The sequence below is a fragment of the Acanthochromis polyacanthus genome, chromosome 9 (genome assembly GCF_021347895.1).
Source record: "Acanthochromis polyacanthus isolate Apoly-LR-REF ecotype Palm Island chromosome 9, KAUST_Apoly_ChrSc, whole genome shotgun sequence".
Taxonomy (NCBI): Eukaryota; Metazoa; Chordata; class Actinopteri; family Pomacentridae; genus Acanthochromis; species Acanthochromis polyacanthus.
The window spans coordinates 14,598,869-14,613,413 of NC_067121.1; positions in this window are offsets into that span (position 1 = coordinate 14,598,869).

Consider the following 14,545-nt stretch of genomic DNA (forward strand, 5'->3'; position numbering starts at 1 on the left):
CATCTGGGCACAGGCCTTGATCCTGGCCTGCGTGCCGCCACTGGAGTCCAGTTTCTGCTGGCTGGAGGCCTCCGTCCGGGCCTGGTGCTGTCCTGGGGTGCGGTGGAGTGGGTGGATTCTTGGGGGCGCTGCGGGGTGGGCACCCTGCGTCCTTGTCGTGCCGGCTCCTGGGTGGGCATGGCGGCTTGTGGCCCTCGCTTGCTTGTGGCGCGGTCTGGTCCCCCCTTCGGGGTGGGGTGCTGCATGCGGCTGGCCCGTGTTGGGGCTATGGTGTCTGCCGGGGCACTGCTCTGATCGGTACCTGGTCAACTCGTGCGTATTCAAACTTGTGCGTATTCAAACTCGTGCATATGCAAACTTGTGCGTATGCAAGGGTTAGGGTTAGGGTTAGGGACAACAATTCAGCAACTGCCAGTGGTTTATAAATCCATGTTTGATCACCATAAATAAATAATAAAACACTGATTTTACATTCACTCAATACACACAAGTTTGCATACGCACGAGTTTGCATACACACGAGTTGACCAGTATCCCTCTGATCTGCAGCTTCCGGGGGATGTTGTGCTGGCTGGGCCAGTTGGTTCGTGTGGGCCCTCCCTGGTCCTTGCCTCTTGGCTCTGGGACCCCTCTGCATCAGTACCGGTGGTCTGACTACCTGTCTCCCCACTGCTCTTGGGCCGAATCCACACCAGAGTGCTGAACTCCCCTTGGCTGAGTCCGCTGGCTCAAAGGCGCACCCAAAGAAGAACCAGGGCTGAATAAGAAGCAACAAGATGCCCTGTTTGCTCGCTAGCTTGCTACGCTACAAAAATATATGTAAGTAATGAAATCAAAAGTTTCTATGTCTGCTTAACCCTTTACGCTTCAGTGCGTCGTAGGTGTACCGCCGGCGGTACACCTACTAATTTGCATAGGAATTTCAAGAATGTCCGACGGCTGCAAACACGATTATACAAACACTATACGCCGATAGAAAGCTTAGATTCTCATGAATCCGCTGGTATAAACCACTTTCAGATGCGATTACTACAGCGGGTGAGAAAAACACATTTGTCCGATAAAAACGAATATTCATCCATCCGTTCTCTATACACGGCTTCAACGCACACAGCGCGACTCACATTTCCGGGTTCATTACTACACACAAAAAAAAAGATTCCACAAAAAACGGCCATAATCCAACCTTTTACATCCAGACGACACAAGCCAGTAAACTGTTTTGTCCAAAACATGTCCTGAAGTCGTATAAAATCCCCGAATCGGTCATTTTCAAGGAAATGCACCTCGTGATGCCCGTCCAATATTCCCCGTATTTTTCGTAATTTTTTTTATTTAAAAATAGAATATTAGCGATTTTTTGTACTGAAAACGGCTGGAATTGACTGAAGCTTAAAGGGTTAAATTCCAGATGAATGCAGCCTGTGTTAAATGCGGAAGTACGTCAGAAGAGAAGAAATGCCTTTGGGATGTCACACCTACCTTTTGGTGTGAACCCTATTACAAGGAAAATTTCCCTGTGACAACGGCACAAGGCATTTTTTGCAGTGAACAAGGAGCCCGGTTTCCAATCATCTCCTTGGAGCAACACATGAGAATACAGGCTACAGCTACACTGATGGGGAGCTCAATAGAGCAGCTTCAAGACAGGCTTGAAGCCTGGTGTCAGGAGAACACGGATGGTTACTATTTTCCGGTCTACATCAAAGTCTGGAAGCTCCCAAGTGGAGATGGAATCTTTACCACCCATGTTGCAGATGGAAGATGTGTTGCCATAGGGCAACCATGGACGTTGCCACCACACAGCCGCCAACACCACCATCAGCTCCTGCTGACCCGATGAATACCAGCGTAGAGTGGTTCCCTGACCCGCTGGAGGAACCAGCTGGACGAACCCAAGGCACGCAGACTACGCCGCCGCCGCAAGTCATAGGGGTACAGTGGAACTACAGTGATGCGCTCAGCGAATTGTTGGAGTCATTGCTGGGTGAGATCAACACTGATCATCAACTGCCACCGGTCCTGTCACCAGTGACATCACAACCTCCGACACCGCTGCTGGATGAACCACCTGAGATGCCGAAAATGCAGCCTGCTATGACTGTTCAAGAGGTGGTACAAGTTGTGGAGCGAGTCGTCGAGCACCCGTCGATGCCTAAACTGGCTGCTGTGCAGGGCGTTCAACGGCCTGTGACGCCTGCATTAGTGGTGGTGCAGGGCGTCCAACGACCTGTGATACCTGACCCATCTGAGCTCCGAGTGGTCGACAGCTGGGAGCAGTCACCTGGGGAGTTGTTCATCGTTGAAGAAGTTGTCACCACCATTGACACCTTCAATGACGCTCAGGTACACCCAGGAGATCTGCTTGATCTCACTGCACCAGACATTGATGTGGACCTCTTCCCCTGAATGCCTGGCGCTTGCTAGATATTGAGGTCTCAGAGAGCACTCAGGCCTTAAGGTAATAAAGATCTTAAGTAGACAAATAAAGATCTAATAAAGAAACATTATAAGTTAACCATATGATTATACTTGCTGAAATATATATATATTTGATTTGATGAAATAATGATTCAAATGATTTCTATATGTTTTGACAAGGAAGGAATGATTAAAAGAAGTGATTCTGTAACTGAATGTAACTGAAAGTGTAATCTCTGTTTGAGCTCTGTATGTGCAGGAAAGACAGCAGAGTGAGCTGAGGCAGCAACTTCCACAGAATTGGGGAAGTTGGGGAAAATCCAGGCCTAACGGTTGAGCTCAGGCTTATTACCAAACATGGTTATGGCAACATGTCTCAAGCAATGTGTATGTGTTAACAACGGAATGTGGATACTGTGTACTTGCTGGAAAAACATGATTTCTGTGTAACTGATGTATGTGTTACAAGTGTTAGACTGTGTCTAAATCTATGAGTCAATCAACTGGGCGTACCAAGAGTAGAAATGTGTGTGTATGTGTGCTAAGCTGAGAGTATAAAGAGGAGAGTCAGAGACATTCTATTGGGAGTTGTTCACCGGAGCTGCCTGAGAGTTGCATGGAGAACTTTTGCCAAAGTTCTGAGGAATCTTCACCGGACTCTTTGATCAGAGGACGTGAAGGCGACGCTGAACTTAGGCTCCAGAGTTCGCTGAGGACATCGTTGGAAGTAAAGTTGTTCTAACTTTGTTCAACACGCGAAGACCATACTCTGCCACATGGAGAGTCCTGAGAGGTCTGCAGTTATCCAAAGAGACGAGGAGAGGAAGGCACCTACGACATCCAGAGAGGCACAGGAGGCAGCAGTAGAGGGCTGCTCCCCTCTCCGGGGCTGAGAGAGCCAGCAACCCGCCACAGCCTGGAGAGACGGGGACTTTCCACAAGCCATCAGCCCACTGAGAGACAGCTGAGATGTCCACTACTGATAACTGCCAGACCAACGATTGGCCATCAGGACCTCTCCGCTCCCCCTGCTGAGGACGAACTCCCTTCGCCCACAAAGAAGACATCGTACCGAGTCTACTAATCACCCGGAGAGTTCACCCAGACGCAGGTCAAGACCGGGCGTGACAGTAGTGGCTGCACTGTCCACCCTCTGTCCTAAATTTACAAATTAGAGAAGATTCTTAAGTACGCTCAATTTAGTTTAGTGATTTTTTTTTAGAAATAATTGTTTAATCATGAATTGATGCTGTGCCCCTGCTAACCTTGCTTTATTGAATTTAAAGAGAAGTCTTATGAGATTATTATAATTCACCTATCCTGCATAGTGGTAAAAAGTTAAGTTTATTGTGTGCACTAAATCTAATGGTTCTTAAAGGTTACTTAGTCCAAGAGAGTGTTTAACATTACCCCTGAGATTAGTATTCCAAACCTCTAAAACGAACCTAGGAATAGCACCAAGTGCAAGCAGTCATAAGAGGAAAGCTGCCGCTAACAAACGTGAATGATGATTCTACTACAAAGAGGGCTGCTTAGTAAGAGAGCATTTATCAGATAAGAGGGGTAAGACGTTTGGATGTAAGGCAGTCAGAACCTAGGCGAGTGTTCCTTGACACCAGCTCACCAGCAGAATGATTAATTCTGCTGAATCCTATTAGGTGAAAGTCTGATAGGCAGATAGAATCTAACCCTTTGAACGGAGAGCTGGACCAGAATTAACCTGAGGTAAGGGTTAAGGAAGGCGAGAGTGGCGGACAACATGCAGAAGTGCACAGACACACAGTGACAGGCTTTCATGCAGTAGGGAGTTGAATTTCTAATGGTTTGTGTACATAACTAAGATGACACTAACAATCAGAATGGATGCGAGACAGACTGGCGATTTTTTTTAATTTTATTTTTTAAAAACTGTCAATGTAATCTCAAATTACAAACACATATCCTTTACCCTCAAGTTAAAAAATATATTTTAGGATTCCAGCAGAAAACATAGTAACACAATAAATAAATTTTTACAGCCTCCGTTTCTGATGTTGGGCTGACATTCATATATACTGTATATCCTCCATTAACATATGAAGAGTTCATTTGCAAAAACAGGTAACTCTATTTTCAAAAAACTCTTTTTTTATTGTTTACTTTAATAACAATAACAATTATTTTTTTTCTCTATTTTGTCATGCATTTTTCTACTGAGTCAAATCCACCCAACTTCAGTTTGATTGATATTATCTCAAGTAAACAATAAAAAAAGTTTTCTGAAAATTTATCAAAACAAAATTATCTGTTTTTGCAAATGAACTCTTCATATTTCATGTAGAGTTTTAATCAAAAATAACCGAAACTTTAGTAGTTTTTTTGCTGGATGGCTGAAGTGTTTAATCAATGGGATGGATAAATAATATCCTCAAAATCTTTTCTGAATTTTTAGATCTTACAAACTGAGACTGAATCACAGCTCCAAGATGCGGTTACACAGGCAGCGAATCTGATTAGTATGGCTGGTCACAATGTTCGCATAACATTGGAAAACAAACAAGAGACGGCTTTGGACTTGGCACACTGTTATGTCCTCCAACGGGCCCGTGCGCCTTTTGAAAACTATGTGTATGTCTTAGCACATACCTGAGCAGAAAGCAACAAAGGCTAGGTGGTAAAATTGTTGAAAAAAAAAGATAAAACAAAACGGGTGCAAGGATTGCATATAAAATGTTGATATATGGATGATCATTGTTTTGTTTTCATATCATTACAAGTGAATCAGGGGGTTTGTTCTTGAATTGTGGAATCTCTATACCTTAAACAAATGTTTTTTTTTCTACTAGGTTCAGAGATGGCTTAACAGCTCTAGGCGTCCGAGAGGCTGTCCAGAGATACCCTCTACAGATGAAGTGCCTTTTCATCAATGGTGAAAAGGCTTTAACCCTTATGTACCCTAGGGGGTCATTTTGTTTTGTGGGGGTCGATCTGGACCCCCAACCCCACTTGGTACACAGGAGGAGGACGAGGAGGAGGAGGAAAGGGGGGTCGGCCAGGGGTCTTTGTTTCTTGGGTGGTGGTGGTAGAGGGGTTGTTCTGGACCCCTCCAGACCCCACGGAAGCGAAGAAGCTGACTCTCCTCTCCCACCTGCGGGGTCCAGAACGACCCCCAACAAAGAGCCTGGCTGACCCCCTCCTTTCCTTCTTCCCTTCCTTCTTCCCTTCCTTCTTCTCCTCCTCCTCCTCCTCCTCATCATCATCATCATCCTCATCATCCGGTGTGGTCAGAGGAGGAAGAGGATGATGAGGAGGAGGAGAAGGAAGGGAAGAAGGAGGGGGTCAGTTGGGCTCTTTGTTTCTTAAGGGGGTGGGGTCGTTCTGGACCCCGCAGGTGGGAGAGGACTCTTCGCTTCTGCTGTGACAACAACACAACTGAAAAAAAAGAGACCGTGATAGCCAGAAACAGGAATAACCCTTATGTACCCTAGGGGGGTCATTTTGTTTTGTGGGGGTCGATCTGGACCCCCAACCCCACTTGGTACACAGTAGGAGGAGGAGGAGGAGGAGGAAAGCAGAGTCGGCCAGGGGTCTTCGTTTCTTACAGGGTGGTGGTGGTGGTAGGGGGTTGTTCTGGACCCGCCCTCCGGACCCCACGGAGTCTCTGCGGTTGTATTTTTGATGAATGGAGGAACATGAAGGAAAGAAGGAAGGAAGGAAGGAAGGAAGGAAGGAAGGAAGGAAGGAAGGAAGGAAGGAATGAATGGGGTCAGTCGGGGTCTTTGTTTCTTAGGAGGTGGTGATGGTGGTGGGAGGGAGTGGGGGTGGTGGTAGGGGGTTGTTCTGGACCTCTCCCTCCCTCTCCTCCTCCCCCTTGGTGGTGGTGGTGGTGGCGGCGGGGGGACGGTGCAGTCAGAGGAAGAGGATGATGATGATGATGATGATGATGATGAGGAGGAGGAGGAGGAGGAGAAGGAAGGGAACAAGGTGGGGTCAGCCGGGCTCTTTGTTTCTTAGGGGGTGGGGGTCGTTCTGGACCCCGCAGGTGGGAAAGGAGAGTCAGCTTCTTCACTTCTGCTTCCGCCGATGCAGCCGATGCCGCTTCCTTTTCTTCTTCTTCTCCTCCTCCCCCTCCCTCTCCCCCTTCTCCTCCTCCTCCTCCTCCACCTCCTTGGGGCGTAGCGGCGGCGGCAGCACAAGCGGGACAGTAGGAAATCATGCAGCCAGAACACACGTAAATCAGACACCTTTGGCAAACCGTGTTGGTCTTCGAAGCTGCAGAAAGAGCTTTTAGCTCTTTTAAAACTGCATTGGAGGCTGGGAGCCTCAGCGCTGCAGGACCCACATGGACTGGAGACGGGGCGATGGCCCCCACAGAAACAGAAGACGGGGCGATGGGCCCCACGGGAACAGAAGATGGGGCGATGGGCCCCACGGGAACAGAAAACAGGGCGATATGCCCCACGGGAACAGAAGACGGGGCGACGGCCCCCAGATGGACCGAAGACGGGGCGATGGTCCCCATACGAACAGAAGTCGGGGCTATGGGCCCCACAGGAACAGGAGGCGGCACAGGGCCTCTCCTTAGCAGGGAGGAGGGTGGCACGGGGCCTTTCCTCAGCAGGGAGTAAGGCGGCACGGGGCCTCTCCTTGGCAGGGAGTGAGGCGGCATGGGGCCTCTCCTCGGCGGGGAATGAGACGGTGTCGACTTGCTCGGAGACAGTGGCAGCGTCGACCCGCTCAAAAGGTGAGGCTGCATCAGGCCCCTCCAACACTGCTGCGTCCCTGGGTGCCTGCCCGGCCCATTCCTCACAGATCCAGCTGAGCAAAAAGACCCCTAAAATAATTAAACGCTTCGCTGGATTTAAAAAAAAATGTCTATGGGACCTACGGGGGTGCCTGCTGGGTTCTTGGGTGGCTGGTTCATTCTGTCACGAACTGGTGTGTAGAACCCAAGCAGCAGGCGCAGACAGGAAGGCGAATTAAAGCTGCAAGCAGCGATGGACGGGTCATCCGCCGAATTTGCATAGGAATTTAAAGAATGTCCGGCGGCCGAAGCGGCGGCCGCAAACGCCAATGGACAGCTTAGATCGTCATGAATCCGCCGGTATAAACCACTTTCAGATGTGATTACCACAGCGGGTTTTGCTCGTGGTGAGCGGCACGAAAAACATGACGACATCGTGTTGGTGCGCATGAAACCGAAACAAAAACTGACGTGACAGTTTCACGAATCCCCGTGAGACCGGGCTGGTTTGCCTGCGCTTGGGTTCTCCACCCCCAAAATCCTAACACAGGAACACGGTCTCACGGGGATTCGTGAAACTGTTACGTAAATTTTTTGTTTCTTTTTCGTGCGCACCAACACGATTTCGTCATGTTTTTCGTGCCGCTCACCACGAAATGTTTTTCGTGTTGCTCACAACGAAACCCGCTGTGGTAATCACAGCTGAAAGTGGTTTATACCAGCGGATTCATGACGATCTAAGCTGTCCATCGGCGTATACTGCTTGTGTGATCGCGTTTGCGGCCGCCGGCCGCCGGACATTCTTGAAATTCCTATGCAAATTGGGAAAAAAAAAAAAAAAAAAAAAAAAAAAAAAAAAGGTAAGTGTACCACCGGGTTATGGTTATGGTTAGGGTTATGGTTAGGGACGATGTCATGCAAATATAGCGTTGGATTCGCCATGGTTTTACATTAAAAATATAATACACACATTCGTTTGAAATACGTTCTGGGTGGCACGAAAAGTCCGCCGTTTAAAATACATTGGTGCGCATTTCGTGGTGAGCGGCACGAAAAACATGACGAAATCGTGTTGGTGCGCACGAAACCGAAACTAAAACTTACGTGACAGTTTCACGAATCCTCGTGAGATCGGGCTGGTATGTAGTATAACGCACGAAAATCATAAAATAACTTTTGTGCAGTATCCTGATGAACCCTTTGTTGTCAGGAGAAAGCTGTGTGAGCATATGGAAGAAAGGGAGCCGGTTTCACCGTGTAATCCTCTGACACTGAGAACTCCGGTAAGCAAATTGCTATATGCTAGACGTTAGGCCTTGAGGTTGGTTGTTGCTATTAGCATTGTCGCGGACAAATTTCTTTTATTAGTTGTTCATAAAACCATTCGGAGTCCCAGCTCTGTTTTTCTAATGTTTTTAAGCCACTGTGGTGCTTGCTGTATCGTTGTGTATGTTAAAAAGAAGCTTTTAAAAGCTCGCTTAGCGGGCGGCTAATGCTAATCGGTGGTAGCAGTGCATGTCTAATCCAGCAGCCCGGTCTCACGGGGATTCGTGAAACTGTCACGTCAGTTTTTGTTTCGGTTTCGTGCGCACCAACACGATGTCGTCATGTTTTTCGTGTCGCTCACCACGAGCGAAACCCGCTGAAACCGAAACAAAAACTGACGTGACAGTTTCACGAATCCCCGTGAGACCGTGTTGTGTCACAACAGTCAACAGGGTTTTTATTAGTGGCTCTAATCGTGTGGGAACCAACAGCTCGTCAGTATATTTTGCTCTGATTTCACTTTATTTGCCACAACAGAGCACACGCGTGCATTGTTGATGGTATCCTCCGTCCAATCCACTGGCTTGATAGCCTGGAGCCACAGCCACCTTCGGTTGCTCTGAAACGGCTGAGAGCCCATTGGCATGCGGTAGAACTTATGTCCCTCTTAAGTATTTCGGTTCGTACAACCAAAAACGCAACAGCCTGACATTATGATGCCGACAGTTCAGCGTTAGCTTTTAGTTTTGCTACTCCGTGTGGTGCAAACAATGCCAGGCAAATGATATGAAGCGGTACTTCCGTTGCCTTGATGCGCACGTAGGCTCTGATGGGGTCTATTGCACAGAATTTGTTATAATTTTACTGTTTGCAATGCATGACTTAATACAGTTCATTTATGGTTAAAAAGTGATCTTTGGTTAAAAAGATAAATATTGACCAGTAGAGTTGTTTAAAAATACAAATGTGTTTATTAAAATAAATGCATTTATGTTTCGATATAGATTCATGACAGGTAATTGTCATGGTTGGAACATTGATATTATACTGTTAAATTGTACAGACTTGTTAGTGCTTGAATGCTGTTTCCCATATTTGAGTAGAGAAAATAGAATGAAAGAAGAGTGAGAAGTGAAAGTAGATGTCCTGATTTGAATAGAGTAATAGACATTTGTTCTACACTCCATGTGTAGACTGTGTTGTTTTTTTTTTTGTTTTGTTTTTTTTCTTCCTTCTGATTACCGGATTTGGACTTGATTGAGATTCCGAGCTGAGGAGGCTCAGTGGCGAGCCAGAGAAAACGAACTACTAAGACGGAACGGTGCATGGTCTGGCCAACTGTGGGATCCACTCCGAAGAACAACGGACTTCGCTTCACTTGTACACAGATAAGAAACGCATAACAAACACTACCCGGGTAGCAATGATTAAACAAGACATTACACACAGAAGACCTGAAACTGAACTGAGTACTCACTTTCAGACAGAAAGAGGGACAATTTATTTTGAACTTTTTCCCATTTTTCTTTTTTTTTTTATTTTTTCAGCAGTTGAAAAGAGTGTTTTGTTTTATTTTGGTGATTTTTTTTATTTTCATACATTGCAGCCAGAATTGTGTGGCAAAGTGTCTACTGTCAACTTCATGGTATCGTGTTGAATTTACACAACCAGCTCCTCGAACCCAGAGGGAATGTAAGGTCATGTTTCTACTGGTCCACTATAAGCGCTACAATTATAAAAGAACTACAGGCAAAATTCCCCATTGATTATATGGTGATCGGTGGCGATTTCAACTTAACTCCTGATGAGTGGATGGATAGATGGCCCTCAAGACTTTCAGGAAGCCATTAATGGAAATTTTTTATTGACAACAACAAATTAATAGATATCTGGAGAACCTTGAAAAAAGATGCTAGACAATTTACTTGGCACAAACGGCAAGTCAAAACACGTATTATCTGTTGATTTCAAGATCAATCTCAGAACACGTTGCGGAAACAACGATTTCTAATTCTCCCTTAAGTGATCACTGTACCATTAATTTGAAACTAAAAAAAGGGATACAAATAATAACTTTAAAGATTATTGGAAATTTAACTCTCACTTATTAAAGAATGTGGAATACTGTAGCTATATTAAAACATTAATTTTAGTTATTAAAAATGATGCCACAATATATACATTGATATTAAAATGGAAATATCTAAAATTTAGTTTCAGAAAATACTCAGTTGCATTTGGTAAAAAGATGGAAAAGGAAAGAAGAGCAGAAGAAACAAATGTAGTTAAAGAACTCATGGATCTTTACAGCAGGTTGAATTGGACTGAGGCAGAAAAAAAGAATTAATAACTTGCAATCCAAACTTGATGGAATGTATCTGAATAAGGCCAAGGGTGCATATGTGAGGTCCAGAGCCAGGTGGATAGAAGGGGGGGGGGGGGGGCACGGCTTACTTCTGCAATTTAGAAAAACGCAGACAAGAATATATTTAATATGTAGTCTACTAATTAACAGAGAGGAGTTTACAGATCCCAAACACATAAAGAAAGGAGTCTTTGAATTTTATAGTAACTTATATAAATTTTCGTATTCAGAACAAAATGTCATAGTCTTCTTTGATAAAATCAGTAACTTAATTCCGATAACTGATGATAATTTTAAAGAAGCTTGTGACGAGGAGTTATTAATTGCAGAATTTGACTGTGCAATTAAAAACATGGCATCTGACCGCTCACCAAGGCCAGATGGATTAACAATAAATTTCTATAAACATTTTTGGGAAGATATAAAACTCCTGTTGTTCCAGCGCTTTATTTGAATGCATTAATCAAAAAGACACAATGGAAACAATGAAACAAGGTGCAATAAAACTGAAACCAAAACCTGGAAAAGATAAGAAAATTCTCAGTAACCTAAGACCTATAACACTTTTAAACACGGACTACAAGATCTTTACAAAAGTCCTGGCAACTAGATTAAAAACAGGGATCTTTAATATCCGCCTGGTTCTGGATCTCATTGATTACAATTACTTTATCAAAGATGATGGTTTCATGTTGTTCAAACACTAAAGGATTAGACATAAACAACCACAAATTAATTATAAGTCAGCTTGCTGATGACACGACAATCTTCCTTAAAAACAAAGAATAAATTCCATTGGCCTTAGAAACAGTTAAACTGTTCTCCCAAGCCTCAGGTTTGCATCTGAATCTGGACAAATGTGAACTCATGAGTATACATAACTGTTCTGACCTTTCACTGTATGGTATGCCTGTTAAAAATAAGATAAAATATTTAGGAATTTGGGTCACCAAATGCTCTGACACTAGTGAAAAAGAGAATATTCAAAATACGACTGATAAATGTAAAAAAAATAAAATAAAAAAAAACTTAAATAACTGGCTGCAAAGGGACTGAACATTGTTTGGAAGAACAATGTTAAACAAAATTGAATCATTATCCAGATGAATCTATCCAGCATACTCTCTAGCAATTCCACCAAGGATTATAAAAGAAATTAACAGAATAAATTTTAATTTCATATGGAAAAACAAACATTATATCAAAAATGGAGATTTGGTGAAGGACTATGAGGATGGTGGCATAAAAGCAATTGATTTCGAAATTATGAATGGAATGTTAAAGATTAACTGGCTCCAATCCTTTTTGAAAAATGGTGATGAGATATGGTTTTCCTTACCCAGTCTTATTTTCAACAAAGTTGGAGGTACTGAATTTCTATTAGTATGTGATTTTGAAATATCCACCAACTACCCATGAAACTTTCTAAATTTCACCAGCAGGTTTTACTACAATGGAAAATGATGTTCAAACATAACTTCAGCCCCCATAATGTCCCACTGTGGAACAATAGAGCAATACTGAGTAGGTCTATGTTCATGGAAGACTGGATGGTAAAACAAATTTGGTCTATTGCACATATAATGGATGGGACTGGAGAAATACTTGTATTGGATGATTTTAATGCAAAATGTAACACTAATTGCTCCATTGACATCTACAAGAAAGTCCTCCTTCATTCAATAAAGAACATGTTAAACATACCAACTCCCAATCTACACAAAATTAAAATAGAGGATATGGACCTTGTTAATGAAAAATGTAACAAAATTTTTTTTTTTAAGGCAGTACGTAACACTTTCTATCCAAGCATAGCCAAAAGCACACTTACTCTCAAAGATTATGATAAATCTAAAATATCAGCTATTCGTACAAAATACCTAAAATTCCCAGTTCCTCCCAAATGTAAAGAAATGCATTTTAAGACCATCAACAATATTTATCCCTCAAATGAATTCATTAACAAAAGATTTAAATTAGTTGTAGATAACTGTTATATTTGCAAAATGAATGTACACTGACAGTCATTAAAAACTTTGAGACCATATTTTTCAACATAATTTTTATTTTGAAGCCCGAAACTGGATTTTCTTCATATGAATCATTTGTTTAGCATATTGGCATACAGAAACAAAAATCTAAAGTTTCAAGAATGATTTCACAAAAGAAAACAGCACCTGCCAAACACAAAGTCACAACAGTCAATACCGAGTATGGCCTCCATTTGCTTCGATGCAGGCAGCAATCCGTCGGCGCATGTTTTGGACCAGGCTTCTGATTGTGGGTTGGGAACAGGCGATACGCCTGGCTACATCACTGTAGCTCAAACTGGCCTCCACCATACCCAGTGCCCGGAGACGTTGTTCATGTGATAGACACGGCATGATGCTGTTCACTGGACTAACAATGGTGGCCTTTATATAGGCCTTCAAAACCCATTCTCAAATTGTGCAGATACTGAGTATTGCTTGGTGTGTATTTGGTTCACTTTTGCAAAGTGACCAACCCATGTGCAATGAATCATGACAAAATGACAACTCATCATCATCTCAACTACCAGGGCACTAGATCATCAGTAAATCCACAATGAATAATTACAACCCCCCTACAAGTAGAATTCTGCGTACATTTCTACCTCAAAGTTTCTATTGACTGTCAGTATACTGTACTATAGTGACACAATGACGTGACCAAATTGATTTGGCAAAATAAAACTAAAAAGCTCAAAATTAGTACATTTATTAACTTTATGGCCATTTTAGTTAGAACAATATATACATTTTATTATTAAAATGATAGATTTAATGTTGGAATCTTTAGTAACAACAGGATTTCAGGACCCGCTAGCATCCTGGTTTATTCTTGCAGATGATTCATCCAACTAAAACAAACAGTAAAACATAAAGGTGCAACTGCCTTGTTGTTCAGAATTTTTCACAGTTCAGTCATACTTTTACTTGAACTATATGACATTTGTCAAAAAACAAAGTTAAGACATTATATTCACTTTAAGGAAGATTATAAAACAGAAAACTATATTTTGTTACATTTATCGAGAAAACAAAGATCCCTATGTGCTCAGTTCAGAACTGGCACGTTACCTCTGGCAATTGAAGTTGGTAGGTATAAAGGTTTACCTGAAGAACAACGGCTATGTACACTGTGTGACCTTAACGTGGTAGAAGATGAGCCACATTTTGTTCTTTATTGTCCCTGTTATTGTGAGTTAAGAAATATTTTGTTTGATGAATGCTTGGATCCAGATATTTTTTGGCAAACAGAAAGTTCTATTTTGAGTTGCCTGTTTGAAAATCACGTGTTTTCCATTGCCAAGTATCTATGTAAAGCCTGGAATAGAAGGCAAAGGTTGTTGTATCCAGTCTAATATGATTCTTGTTTATAAGTTGTGGTCTGCAGCCACACTATGTATTTTTGTTAGTGTCTTGTAAGCCCATGTGGGCTGGGCACAAATGTGCATGACAAAATCAAATCAAAATGAACAATTTCAGCATATTCTGTTACATATGAAGTCTAATAACTTTGTTGTTTTGACATGCTTTCAGCAGAACTTCAGATTCATTTTTATAGTTGGCTGTATTCATAATGCACTAAACTTGTATTCAATCATTATAAATTTATACCTAAGTGGTTATGAATCGGTGTCACATTGAAGTTCCATCTTGAGTATATGCAGGAGCCAGTAATGTTTTTTTACTTGTTAGATTGACTATAAATAGAATTTACAGAATATGTAAGCATTATTTTCTGAC